Source organism: Chrysemys picta, chromosome 5, assembly GCF_011386835.1.
Source record: "Chrysemys picta bellii isolate R12L10 chromosome 5, ASM1138683v2, whole genome shotgun sequence".
Classification (NCBI taxonomy): Eukaryota; Metazoa; Chordata; order Testudines; family Emydidae; genus Chrysemys; species Chrysemys picta.
The window spans coordinates 128099236-128113201 of NC_088795.1; the positions used below are offsets into that span (position 1 = coordinate 128099236).

General features: G+C 42.6%; 1 protein-coding gene across 7 annotated transcripts in view; it reads left to right on the top strand.

Annotated features, from left to right (window-relative positions):
- The window catches only part of SPON2 (spondin 2), a 93046-nt gene that overhangs the window by 21903 nt on the left and 57177 nt on the right, over positions 1–13966 (top strand). For 3 of the 7 annotated variants that reach the window (XM_005292424.5, XM_065598349.1, XM_005292421.5), the window contains exon 2: positions 10280–10404. The exons of 3 other annotated variants lie outside the window; for them this stretch is intronic. The gene's annotated coding sequence lies outside the window, so the exon portion shown is untranslated. Of the gene's footprint in view, positions 1–1704; positions 1877–10279; positions 10405–13966 lie in introns of all 7 variants that reach the window. One more of the 7 variants, XM_065598348.1, reaches the window with a different exon arrangement.

Below are 13966 nucleotides of genomic sequence, written 5' to 3' on the forward strand. Positions count from 1 at the left end.
TTTTCAAAACCAAGGCCTACATGGAGAGGGAGTCTATCTTCATCAAGAGGTAATAAATCTTACTCACAAATGTGCAAAGTAGTAAAAGGGTGGGAAAAGCTCAGATTTTGAGCCTTTTGAATTTCATTGTGAATTCTTCACATTGGCATAATAAGAATGGTCTAGATCACCCCCTCCTACAACAAAACCCATGGGCGGGGGGAGTTTCTAGGGAAGGAAATATCTGTGAGCATCCTCCAAATCATCATCTTGTCAGGGGCTGGGGTTTACCTCATTGTGGAAAATGCCACAGACTCTGTCCCCAAAGCTTGTAGATACCAATGTATAAATGTAGGTGGCCAGGGTCATCCAGATGGTACGTCTGTGTATCCACACCATTTCTAGCCTCCACCTTCCCTTGCAGAAGTCAGTTGCTACAGGGGACTCTCCTTGGCAGCTGCTGCTTCAGGATGCAGATGGGGTGAGGAGAAGGGAGTAGTTCCATGGAAATAATACAGTCTGAAGCCATATTATCTTTTCTGATTCAGTTCCACAGGGGCAGTGGAAGGGATAATGTGTGTGCTCCCCACCCCTGCCCATAGCCTGGACACCAGAGGGTCAGAAGGGGAAGGGAAAGTTCTGTGGAGGTGACTGAGCCCTCTTCCTGTGTGGGAGTGGTGAAATCCATGTGTGTAGAGTTCTCCACATCTGTGCATCTCTGAGGGATAATCTGAGCCAATTATAATGAGTAATTTACACCTGCAAAGTGCTTTATGGATACTAATAATTCAACATTTCTTGTTCTTATATGGCACTTTCCATCAGTAAACACCAAAGCACCTTTCAAAGGAGGTGAGTATAATTATCTCCATTTTACAGATGGAGAAACGGAAACATGGGCAGCTTAAAGGCTTGATTCTGCAACTTGTTGAGCACCAATTTCCATTTTCTTCAGTAGGAGCTGAGGGCTTCAGCACCTCACCGTGTTGGGCCTAATGTTACTTACCTACAGTTTAAACGCAAGTCCCAGGCAGCTGCAGGATTATAAACAGGGTTTCCTAGTCCTGTGCTCATTCCACTAGACCATATTGGCCCTCTGAAGTGCCAGAAGTGTGGAAGAAAAGGAGGGATTATGATCCTTGGTGCGTATAGTGTAACAAATAAAACGCTTGGGTGCTTTCAAACTTATCCTATGTTAAGGAAAATAAATCATACTAAAGCAACTGGAAAGTGTATTATTTTACATTGTCCCCCTAGATTCCACACCAAACCTGAAGATGATAAAGCATCTACTACTACTGAATGATAACAAAAGAGAACATCAGCTAAACACACAGTAAAATAAGCTGAATAAGCTTATTTAGATTCTGTTACTTATATGAAACCTTTGTCATCTTGTTTAGCTTGAGTAATTAATCACATAAACAAATTCTTTTAAATGCCAAAGTCAAGTTACTACAAATGCTGGATTTAAAATCTCAAATATTGGTGTCTAGTCTTTCACACCTCCATGGCAGTTACCTATCTTAAATGGAAATATGTCAATATTTTGAGTTAAAAACTGCAGGTTATGAAACTTCTGGAAAATGGTTGTCCATTGCTCCCTGCAGTCAATGAGTATACGTAGATGAAGCTAAACTACAGTTAAAATAAAATGTAGGCTGTGTTTTGAGATTTCTTATTATTCCCAAATATTATTTCCCAAATCTTATTTTTACTCCACAGAAGGATTCTGCTTTGCTAGCCCAGAGGTCTCTCCCTGGAAATCTTTCATGTTGCTTACTTGGGGCATGCCTTAAGGGTTCCAGATTCCCCCATGCAGGGATTACCCATGTAAAGGGCTGAAAAGGCCATGAGCGCTCACAGATTTCCATCCTAATTCTTCTGCTGGACAGAGGTAGAGTTTGTCTTGTGAGACCTTGTCTGACTACATGACAGCATTTTGTGTTTCCAGCACCATTCTAACCTCCTAGTAAACCTGTAACATACCATGTCTATACACACCTGCTTGCAGCTGTTCACAAGTGTTATGGGTTGCTTTTGCTCTGAGCAAGGCCAAGCACTGTTTTCCTGCCCACTCTCACTGTATTATTCTAGTGTAGACAAAAAATGCAAGGAAGTGCTGGAGCAGCAACAGTTCAGTTGACTTATCTGGTGCTATCCCACAAGGCTGCTGCCCCTTGCTGAGTGACAGTACCTCCCAACACATCCAAGCCTGTGAGCAGCTGAAACAGAACTCAGCTGGCCTTGACTTTGACCTCAACTGTCCCTGATTTTAACCAAGCCATTTGTAAAGTATAGTCCTATTACAAATAAAATAGTATTTATACTTTTCCCCTTGACTTTTTGAGAATGTAAAATTATTTTTCTAATACAAATGTTGCAACTGGGCCTCTCCGCTCCTCATTTTGTTTTTTAACCCTAAACTAACTGGAGTTCATGGAGATGCAGAACTCAATCTCTTCTCTCTGGAATCAGACCGCCTCCATCTCAGCATCCAAGAAAAGAGAAGGAAACTCTTACTTCAATAGAAGTCAAAACCACAGAAGAGGAAAAAGTAAAGCAAAACAACTAAGCAGCCAAAAAAAAGGAGTAATTAAAAAAAAAAACAAGCTCCTGACCTCCTTGAGCATTGCCTATTACCAGTCATTGTTAGGTTTTTCAGTTACTCATTGTGCAAATCATGGTGTTCACTTGAATATGCTGGAGAGCTGCCCTCAGAAGAAAGTGAAGACAGGGGCAGCTACGAGGCAGAAATTCTTACAAAGTTTCCTATGCATAAATGGGGCACAGTTCTTGTCAGCCCACTAGCCTGCAACAACTGGAACACAAAGGATCATAAAACAATCCCAGCACAGTAAAATAAAAAAAGGTGACTCAGAAGAGAGGGCATTTGTAAGAAAGATTTGTATTTTTATAACTTTTGACTCAGCTTTGTTATGGACCATCTAAGCGCAAGTTGCTAAAAGGAGTTTGTTTTCTTAAATGCTTTTAGATATCATCTAAGTTGATACTGTGGGGCTTGATTATTCAGTCTCCCCTGTTCCCTTTATTATACTCAGAGGTGTAAATGGGAAAACTGGCCCTTTGGGTACATCCCGGACTAGGGTGGTGCCCTGGGAATAACTAGCACATTTATTCACATATGTGCTAACATAGCCTAACCTGTGTGTCTAAAAACTATCTTTGTAATCTCCTTATTCCTGCATCTAGCACATCTGAGCAGAAAGAGAAAATTGTGGCCCTATATGACCACCTACCTAGATATCCCCAGTCACCATAGTATCCCACTACCTGCCAAGTATTTCTTTCTTTCTTAGAAATAGCTTCATTATTGAATAGTGTTGTTTGTGTGTATTTTCAATCTGGTGAGGTTCACTTGCTTATCTCTTGTAGGAGTCAGTTCCACGGGACTGGTCCAGTCCCTGTGAAAGTTCTGTTTCTGCTTATGAAGTTTCCCTTAGTGGCCAATAGTTTCATGGTTCCACTGGAATGTAGCTGTCCTTTGAGAGGAGAGCAGATATCTCAGGTAGGTAGGGTAAAATCTATGAAGGGCCTTGAATATCAAGGCAGAGACTTTGATCCAGGCCTCTGTATTCAGTGACGAGCTGGTGTAGAGTGAAGCACCAAGGTGGTGCTTACCATAACTTGTGCTGCTAAACATATGGGAGGTTGCCTTTTTAAAAATAAACACTTGGAGCTTTTTGTGGGTTAGAATTGCAATAACAAAGCCCGGAGCTGATGTCACGAATGTGTGGATCACTGTGGATGGGTCTGTGACTGGTATAATAGGTGAGATCTTCAGTCCAGTCTCAGAAGGAAGTCTGTTTTTTTGCTATTGTCCCTATTTGAGATTCCAGTAGCATTAAGGAGTCCAAAAGGACATCAAGGCTATAGATCAACTTATCAATCTGAGGACAGTTGCCTTAAAAACTAGGAGGTGATATGCAGGGCTGGCTCTAACGTTTTTGTCGCCCCAAGCACACACCAAAAAAAAAAAAAAACTGTGATCGCGATCGGCGGCAATTCAGCGGCAGGTCCTTCGCTCCGAGAGGGACTGACGGCCCCGCTGCCGAATTGCCACCGAACAGCCGGATGTGCCGCCCCTCTCTTCATTGGCCACCCCAGGCACCTGCTTGCTACTCTGGTACCTGGAGCCGGCCCTGGTGATACGGATGAGGAAAATTATTTTGAAGGCTTTCTTCTTACTAGCATTCCCTCAGTGTTGTCTGGGTTCAGCTTTAGCCAGATATTATTAGTCCACGTGCAGACAATCCAGGAATTTTTTGGAAAGTGTAGGGGACAATTTCCTGGTGCAAGTGCTGGAGAAACAAACTAGGGGCAGAGCTCTTCTAGACCTACTGCTCACAAACAGGGAAGAATTAGTAGGGGAAGCAAAAGTGGATGGGAACCTGGGAGGCAGTGACCATGAGATGGTTGAGTTCAGGATCCTGACACAAGGAAGAAAGGGGAGAGTAGCAGAATACGGACCCTGGACTTTAGAAAAGCAGACTTTGACTCCCTCAGGGAACTGATGGGCAGGATCCCCTGGGAGAATAACATGAGGGGGAAAGGAGTCCAGGAGAGCTGACTGTATTTTAAAGAATCCTTATTGAGGTTGCAGGAACAAACCATCCCGATGTGTAGAAAGAATAGCAAATATGGCAGGTGATCAGCTTGGCTTAACAGTGAAATCCTTGCTGATCTTAAATGGAAAAAAAAAGCTTACAAGAAATGGAAGATTGGACAAATGACCAGGGAGGAGTTTAAAAATATTGCTCAGGCATACAGGAGTGAAATCAGGAAGGCCAAATCACAATTGGAGTTGCAGCTAGCAAGGGATGTTAAGAGTAACAAGAAGGGCTTCTTCAGATATGTTAGCAACAAGAAGAAAGTCAAGGAAAGTGTGGGCCCCTTGCTGAATGAGGGAGGCAACCTAGTGACAGAGGATGTGGAAAAAGCTAATGTACTCAATGCTTTTTTTGCCTCTGTCTTCAAAAACAAGGTCAGCTCCGAGACTGCTGCACTGGGCAGCACAGTATGGAGAGGAGGTGAGCAGCCCTCTGGAGAAAGAAGTGGTTTGGGACTATTTAGAAAAACTGGACGAGCACAAGTTCATGAGGCTGGATGTGCTGCATCCGAGGGTGCTAAAGGAGTTGGCGGATGTGATTGCAGAGCCATTGGCCATTATCTTTGAAAACTCATGGCGATCGGGGGAGGTCCAGGATGACTGGAAAAAGGCTAATGTAATGCCCATCTTTAAAAAGGGGAAGGAGGAGGAACCGGGGAACTACAGGCCAGTCAGCCTCACCTCAGTCCTTGGAAAAATCATGGAGCAGGTCCTCAAGGAATCAATTCTGAAGCACTTAGAGGAGAAAAAGTGATCAGGAGCAGTCAGCATGGATTCACCAAGGTCAAGTCATGCCTGACTAACCTAATTGCCTTCTATGATGAGATAACTGGCTCTGTGGATGAGGGGAAAGCAGTGGATGTGTTATTCCTTGACTTTAGCAAAGCTTTTGATATGGTCTCCCACAGTATTCTTGCCGGCAAGTTAAAGAAGTATGGGCTGGATGAATGGATTATAAAGGTGGCTAGAAAGCTGGCTAGATTGTCGGGCTCAACGGATAGTGATCAATGGCTCCATGTCTAGTTGGCAGCCGGTTTCAAGCGGAGTGCTCCAAGGGTTGGTCCTGGGGCTGGTTTTGTTCAATATCTTCATTAATGATCTGGAGGATGGCGTGGACTGCATTCTCAGCAAATTTGCAGATGATACTAAACTGGGAGGAGTGGTAGATACGCTGGAGGGTAGGGATAGGATACAGAAGGACCTAGACAAATTAGACGATTGGGCCAAAAGAAATCTGATGAGGTTCAACAAGGACAAGTGCAGAGTCCTGCACTTAGGACGGAAGAATCCCATGCACTGTTACAGACTAGGGACCAAATGGCTAGGAAGCAGTTCTGCAGAAAAGGACTGTCATAACTATAAAGGGAAGGGTAACAGCTGTCCTGTGTACAGTACTATAAAATACATCCTGGCCAGAAACTCCAAAATCCTTTTCCCTGTAAAGGGTTAAGAAGCTAAGGTAACCTGGCTGGCATCTGACCCAAAGGACCAATAAGGGGACAAGATACTTTCAAATCTTGGGGCGGGGGGGAGGCTTTTGTTTGTGCTCTTTGTTTGGGAGTTCGTTCGCTCTTGGGACTGAGAGGGACCAGACATCAATCCAGGTTCTCCAACTCTTTCTAAACAAGTCTCTCCTATTTCAAACTTGTAAGTAAATAGCGAGGCAAGGCGTCTTAGTTTTCCTTTGTTTTCTCAACTTGTAAATGTACCTTTTACTAGAGTGTTTATCTTTGTTTGCTGTACTTTGAACCTAAGACTAGAGGGGAGTCCTCTGAGCTCTTTAAGTTTGATTACCCTGTAAAGTTATTTTCCATACTGATTTTACAGAGATGATTTTTACCTTTTTCTTTAATTAAAAACCTTCTTTTTAAGAACCTGATTGATTTTTTCCTTGTTTTAGATCCCAGGGGGGTTGGAACTGTATTCACCAGGAGTTGGTGGGAGAAAGAAGGGGGGATGGTTAATTTCTCCTTGTTTTAAGATCCAAGGGGTTTGGATCTGTATTCACCAGGGAATTGGTGAAGGTCTCTCAAGGCTACACAGGGAAGGAAATTAGCCTTGGGATGGTGGCAGCGGACCAGAGCTAAGCTGGTAGTTAAGCTTAGAAGTTTTCATGCAGGCCCCTACATTTGTACCCTAAAGTTCAAAGTGGGGATACAGCCTTGACAAGGACCTAGGGGTTACAGTGGACGAGAAGCTGGATATGAGTCAGTGTGCCCTTGCTGCCAAGAAGGCTAACGGTATTTTGGGCTGTATAAGTAGGGGCATTGCCAGCAGATCGAGGGATGTGATCATTCCCCTCTATTCGACATTGGTGAGGCCTCATCTAGAGTACTGTGTCCAGTTTTGGGCCCCACACTACAAGAAGGATGTGGAAAAATTGGAAAGAGTCCAGCGGAGGGCAACAAAAATGATTAGGGGGCTGGAGCACATAACTTATGAGGAGAGGCTGAGGGAACTGGGATGGTTTATTCTGCAGAAGAGAAGAATGAGGGGGGATTTGATAGCTGCTTTCAACTACCTGAAAGGTTTCAGAGTAGCAGCCGTGTTAGTCTGTATCCGCAAAAAGAAGAACAGGAGTACTTGTGGCACCTTAGAGACTAACAAATTTATTAGAGCATAAGCTTTCGTGGACTACAGCCCACTTCTTCGGATGCTCTAATAAATTTGTGCTCTAATAAATTTGTTAGTCTAAGGTGCCACAAGTACTCCTGTTCTTCTTTTTACCTGAAAGGGGGTTCCAAAGAAGATGGATCTAGACTGTTCTCAGTGGTAGCAGACAGAACAAGGAGTAATGGTCTCAAGTTGCAGTGGGGGAGGTTTAGGTTGGATATTAGGAAAAACTTTTTCACTAGGAGGGTGGTGAAGCACTGGAATGGGTTACCTAGGGAGGCGGTGGAGTCTCCTTCCTTAGAGGTTTTTAAGGTCAGGCTTGACAAATCCCTGGCTGGGATGATTTAGTTGGGAATTGGTCCTGCTTTGAGCAGGGGGTTGGACTAGATGACCTCCTGAGGTCCCTTCCAATCCTGATATTCTATGATTCTATGATTTTGGCTAGTCACTGAGAAATCTGGGAGATGGTGCTGTTTTCATATGATGTAAAAGAGACAGAGAGCTATACATCTGCTGCTGGCACTTCAATCCCATCTCATGTTGTCTCAATACCTCTTGCAATGGCTTAATACACATGTTGAATAATACGGCGTAGATCAGTGATTCTCAGATCTCGAAAAAGCCACAGTAGCGTGAATGTATTGTTTCATTTACTATCCATCTATCTATATACATTCTCACAGCAAAATAACTGACTAGGTATTATTTTATCAACTTCAATTGGTTAATGACATAGTAAAAGCATCCTGATTGGTTAATAACTTAGACTGGTTAATAAGTAAATCATGTGGTGTTTTAATATCCTGTTCTGCAAAGAGCCACAGGAAATACATTAAAGATCCACTTGTATCTCTCAAGCATCAGTTTGAGTTTCGCTGGGGTAGAGGATTGAGACTGGAGGGATTCTGCTGCTGAGGTAAAGGAAGGATTTGAACCATTTCAGGACATCTCCTTACACTTCTGCATCCTTTTGGGGGTGGAGTATGTTGTACATGCCAGCAGAATACTGGAATTTGTATTCTGCAATAATCCATCCATTGATGTTATGGAATCTTTCATCCAATATCTCACAGTAGGGTATGTTATCCTTTCAAAGGGCAATGTGGCACTCTCACCAGCTGTTTTTTAATGCTCTAGTGTATTGAGAGACATTCTGTTCCTCTTACACCCATGTCCATTATATAGTACTTTTATAGAATACAATTAATATAAATTGAGATTTTTCAGAAGTGCCTAAAGGAGTTAGGCACCCAATTCTCATTGATTTTTTTTTTTCAGTGGGAGATGTACACCTAACTTGGTCAGGCACTTTATTGAAATCCCACTCCTGGAGTTTGGTGGTTAACTACACAGAAACATTTCTGTAAACTATGATTATTACAAAGTTAAAATGGATTAACTTTATTGTGTTATCCCTGTGACATCTGCGCAGTTGATTCATAACAATAATTATACTTTGTTATGTAGAACTTTACATCTGAAGTGAAGGAAAAGCATCATTATTTCCATTTTCATAGGGTTACATATTAATCTCTGCATTTGTCATAAAGTCTGGAAGAGTTTCAGAAATGTTTTCTCAGTTTGTCCATTGAAATGTAAAATAAACAATGAAAGTTCATATATCATAAAGAGCAGGAAAAATAGAGGACCTGGTTGGCCGAGGGCAGTTAGTAATGGGATACATTATGTAGCTTTTTATCGTTAGGGCCAGATTCTGATGTCATTTACTCCAGTGTCAAGGTACAGTAACTGCGTGTGATAACTCTGTCTTTACACTGGAGTAAGTGACCTCATAATTTATCCCCAATGTTGCTTGTTTGAATTCATTGCTGCTCAATATTGTTTCAAAATCATTATCAAATGACATCTCTTTTCTAGCCTATGTGGAACGAGTTGATGACCTCAGTTTATTTCCTTGTAGAGAGGTGCCCTCAACATAACGAGCACTGTTGATCTCAACATAGAGTTCAAGGTTTGAACAGGCACTGAAAGCAAAGTTCTCTTGCCTCTCATGTACTGATCCTACAAGAACAGGATTGAGATACACTGGGACAGGTGATGCCATGTCAATTCAGAGTAAAACTGTTGAAGTTTACTGTACATTTGCATTGGTGTTACTGAGACTGGAATATGTTGATATTAGGGCAGTGCCGGGAACGCACGTATTAACTCTGTCCATATGCTACCTGTTCCAGTGCCTGAGGCTGGGTCTACACTACCCGCCTGAATCGGCGGGTAGAAATCGACCTCTCGGGGATCGATTTATTGCGTCCCGTCGGGACGCGACAATCGATCCCCGAATTGACGCTCTTACTCCACCAGCGGAGGTGGGAGTAAGCGCCGTCGACGGGAAGCCGCAGAGGTCGATTTTGCCGCCGTCCTCACAGCGGGGTGAGTTGGCTGCAATATGTCGAATTCAGCTACGCTATTCATGTAGCTGAATTTGCGTATCTTAAATCGACTCCCCCCTGTAGTGTAGATGTAGCCTTAGGTTATGTCTATGTTTGAGCTGGGAGGTGTGACTCCCAGCTCTCATAGATGTTAACCTAAGATAACTAGCTCTCTGCCAGCTGGTGCCTATCAACAGTAGTGCATCCACAGCAGCATGGGCGGTGGCTAGCCACCTGAGAACATAGCTGGGGAGTCGGGTGGGTTTGTACTTTGGGTGGTGAGCTCAAGTGGCCACCTATGCTGCTGCTGACAAACTGCTATTTTTAGGTGCTAGTTCAAGCAGCGCCACCATGGTTACTTCTACATGGGTAGGAATCACCACTCATAGTTCATACCCTAAAGCCTTGATGGCTGCCAATCGGGACCTTTCATGAGCTGGATGCTCACTTAAAAGATGAATAAAAATGAATCTGAATCCTGACTGTGGGTCAGAACCTGCGTGGCCTTTACATGTATGTCTTCACCCTGTCCCTCATGAGGCTCTCTTGAGTGCCAGACAGAACTACAGCCTGTATGCAGAAGGGCATGGGGGCTTGTAGGCCTCACCCTGGTACAAAGGGGGTTAAATCACCTTGTTTGGCACAGCTAACCCCACCCTCTTTGCAGGAAGTTCCAGAAGTATAAAAGCAGAGAGCCCTACAACTCAGTTGGGGTTGGACCAAGGAAAGGGGCAGACATTCCTACCACATAGCTAAGCCACCAACAGAGCCCATGGCTGGATTCAGGAGAAGGTAGGCAGTCTCTGTATGTATAGAATATCTCCCAGTACATGCAGCATGGCATATATGAGCTGGGTCTCAATGGCACATGATACCTACAAGCTCTTAGCTGGTGCAATATGTGGATAATACATTATTTTTGCTTGCACATTATCAACTTATTCACTTTAAGTCATTATGTTGCAATGAATCATCGTGACATGATTTTTCTGTTTTAAATGCAGTCAGAATGATATTTTCCAGATAGAGTCTAGTTTATATTTCTTATGTGTGTGATGGGAACTGCACTTGATGTTTACTGACTTCCCAAAAACAAAAAACCCCTCACAACCACAATTATCCAGACTGTTATTGCACACAAGTCAAATACCTCTGTACTAAATATGGGTCTCAGCAAGAATGCAAGTGAGGGAAGGATGATCTGCAGGCACTGCTCCCTGGAGGAAGACTATGTATTTGCTACACGGTCTAAGCTTTCTTTCCCATGAGCTGCAAATCCATGTTAATAGGAGAATTCACAACCAGGAGTAAAAATTGGGCCAAATGGCCCAAAAATACCTTGTGCAGGCAGCAAATTGTCAGTTCCTAAAGAGAATGTGTACTTTAATTTGCAACATTAATTATTATTATTATTTTGTTTATTTATTATTTGCATTATGATAGCACTCAGAGGCCCAACTGAGTTCAAGACCCCACTGTGCTAGGTTCTGTACAAATACAAAAAAATTAGAGTCTATTTAGACGAATCAGAAAAAGGACAGGAAACAGGCACAGAAAAGTGACAGTAGGATGCTAAATACGTGCCATTGTTACTGTAAGAACTGGGGGGGAAGAGAAACAACTGTTGAAAGAAGGCTGCTTTGTGAGGTTTCAAGAGCTTGCCTGAGCTAGATGAGGTAATCCTGCAATATTTATGGATCCAGCCTGCTTCCCACTCTGCCTCTGGATTTTAATGGAGAAACCTCAGAGTGGTGTCAGGGGCAAAATAGCAACACAAACATCTCAGAAATAGAAAAAGGATAATTAAAAATATGCCAGCAAACAGGCCTGGTGTGTATTTTGTAATGTGGACCCCATAAAAGAAAGTGCTTTATGTTGTACTGGGGTGTAGCTGGAACTCTTGGGTTCTCTTTCCAAACTTCAGTGAGGTGCCTTGAGGGCAGTAGATTCTCTTCCTAGGGGTGGTTTAAAAATATTATTAAATGGCATTCTTCCAGGAGATGCAAATAAAACAGCAGTAAACTATGAAAAGAGGCTATTATGCAAGGGTGTTACATTTAAAGAAACTGGCTGTGGCTAGAGTCATAAATTAAGACTCCGAACGTTCCAGAAAAAGAATACCAATTAAAAGGGCAACAGAACATATGGAAACCTCCTAACTCTGGATTGACAGTACGTAACTTCCACGCCATATCAGACACTACCAGCTTGACTGCCACTCAGGTTGAACTGATGCTCTTGTACTGAGTATCTCCAGGTACTCAACAACAAACTACATTTGTTTGTATCTATCTTATGCATCACCACCATGGTATTTGAGCATCTTTGAAAACCTCTGAACAAAGGGATGCGCCAAATATTATGGCTTGAGCTCATTTTGTATCTGTAATATATGGAGAAGGAAAAAGAAATAGACTGAAAATCATAAGGTGGTGTAGGTACATTCTTGGGAGTAGTATGGGATGTCAGAACTAGAGCGGAAGTATGCTTGTAACCTGGCTAATCTGTTAGGAGGAGTAGACTGCAGTGAGCATAGAAAAGTGTTTTAAACCTTAGCCCTGCTACAATGATAGGCTTTTGTCTGAGCAAGATTGATCTAAACTACTGTAGATTTCTCTGTTGAAACTTTTACTCAACTGGGAATTTCCAAAGCAATAGCAGAAGAAAGCAAAGGTCCTTGACTGCTTCAAAGGAAGTAGTGAGGGAAAGCACACGTGGAGACTGTTGGTTTGTTTTGATTTTGTTTCTTGTTTCTTGGGATATTATGGTAATGGGGCACTGCAGAAAAGGATATGGGTGTTATAGTGGATCACAAACTAAATATGAGTCAGCAATATAATGCCGTTTCAAAAAAAGCGATGTATTAGCAGGAGTGTTATAAGCAAGACACAAGAAGTAAGTCTTTCACTCTACCCAGCACTGATAAGGCCTCAATTTGGTGTCCTTTTCTTGGCACCACATGTCGGGAAAGATGTGGACAAATTGGAAAAAGGCAAGTGAAAAGCAACAAAAATAACTGAAGAAAAACATGACCTATGAGGAAAGATTGAAAAAATTGGATTTGTTTAGTCTGGAGAACAGAAGACTGAGGGGAGATGCGATAACAGTCTTCAAGTATGTAAAAGGTTGTTTTAAAGAGGAGGGTGATAAATTGTTCTCCTTATCCACTTAGAACAGAACAAGAAGTAATGGGTTTAAATTGCAGTAAGGGAGATTTAGTCTACACATTAGGAAAATATTCCTAACTGTAAGGGTAGTTAAGCACTAGAACAAATTACCTAGAGAGATTGTCTAACTTGCTTTTAAAATCTTCCAATGATGGAAATTCCACAAACATCTGTCAGGGATGGTATAGACAATACTTAGTCCTGTCCACGCAGGAGACTGGACTAGATGACCTATTGAGTTCCCTTCCAGTCCTACACTTCTATGATTCTATTTGGAAGGGTATAAATAATGGTGTAAATTGATACATTTTGGATATACAGTCTAAAGAAGTGGAAGTGGTCAGTTGGACAGGGATGTACTAACTGCCATGAACTAGACCAAGGATTGTCAACCTTTGGCACGTAGCCCGTCAGGGAAATCCGCTGGTGGGCCAGGACAGTTTGTTTACCTATAACGTCCAAAGGTTTGGCTGATCACAGCTTCCCCTGGCTGTGGTTCGCCATTCCAAGCCAACGAGGGCTGCAGGAAGTGGCGTGGGCCAAGGGATGTGCTGGCCACCGCGTGCAAAAGGTTGCCGATCCCTGAACTAGACCCTTTGGGATTTTCATCGGGCTGCTATAATTTAACCTGGGAGTAGATCTGGAGGACCCTGGATGAAGCGGGCAGAGAAGGGAATTTTTGTGATTCTCCCTCACTCGGTTCCGCTATGCTGAGCCTTGTCTTAAAATTGTTCCAAAAGGTCAAGTAGCTGCAAAAATAATCCCTGAATGGATCCAAAGAGCTTTCCTAAAAATGAATAGAAATTAGCTGAAATGAGAAGAGGAAAATAGGTGTATCTGGTTGACGTATCCCTTTTTCTCTATAAAAGTGACCTATCACTAACAGGCCTGTAAAATCCATGCTAGAGCTATATAATTAAAGATGTAGGTACTTCAATACCAGGGAAGTGAGAAAAGTAGCAGACTCATGAAGTCCACTAGGGAGGGACATTGCCCTGCAGATGTAATTTACCTGGGAAGTACTTAAATACTACATGGGTGGGGACTATAGAAAACCCTAAGATAGAATTTATGTAACAAGACGTAACCAAATGAGTTAATTATGAACTTTAAACAGGCCACAGTGTCCTCCCTTTCTTTGCACACTGAAAACACCCACTCCATGTGAAGCAGCAGTCAAAAAAGCT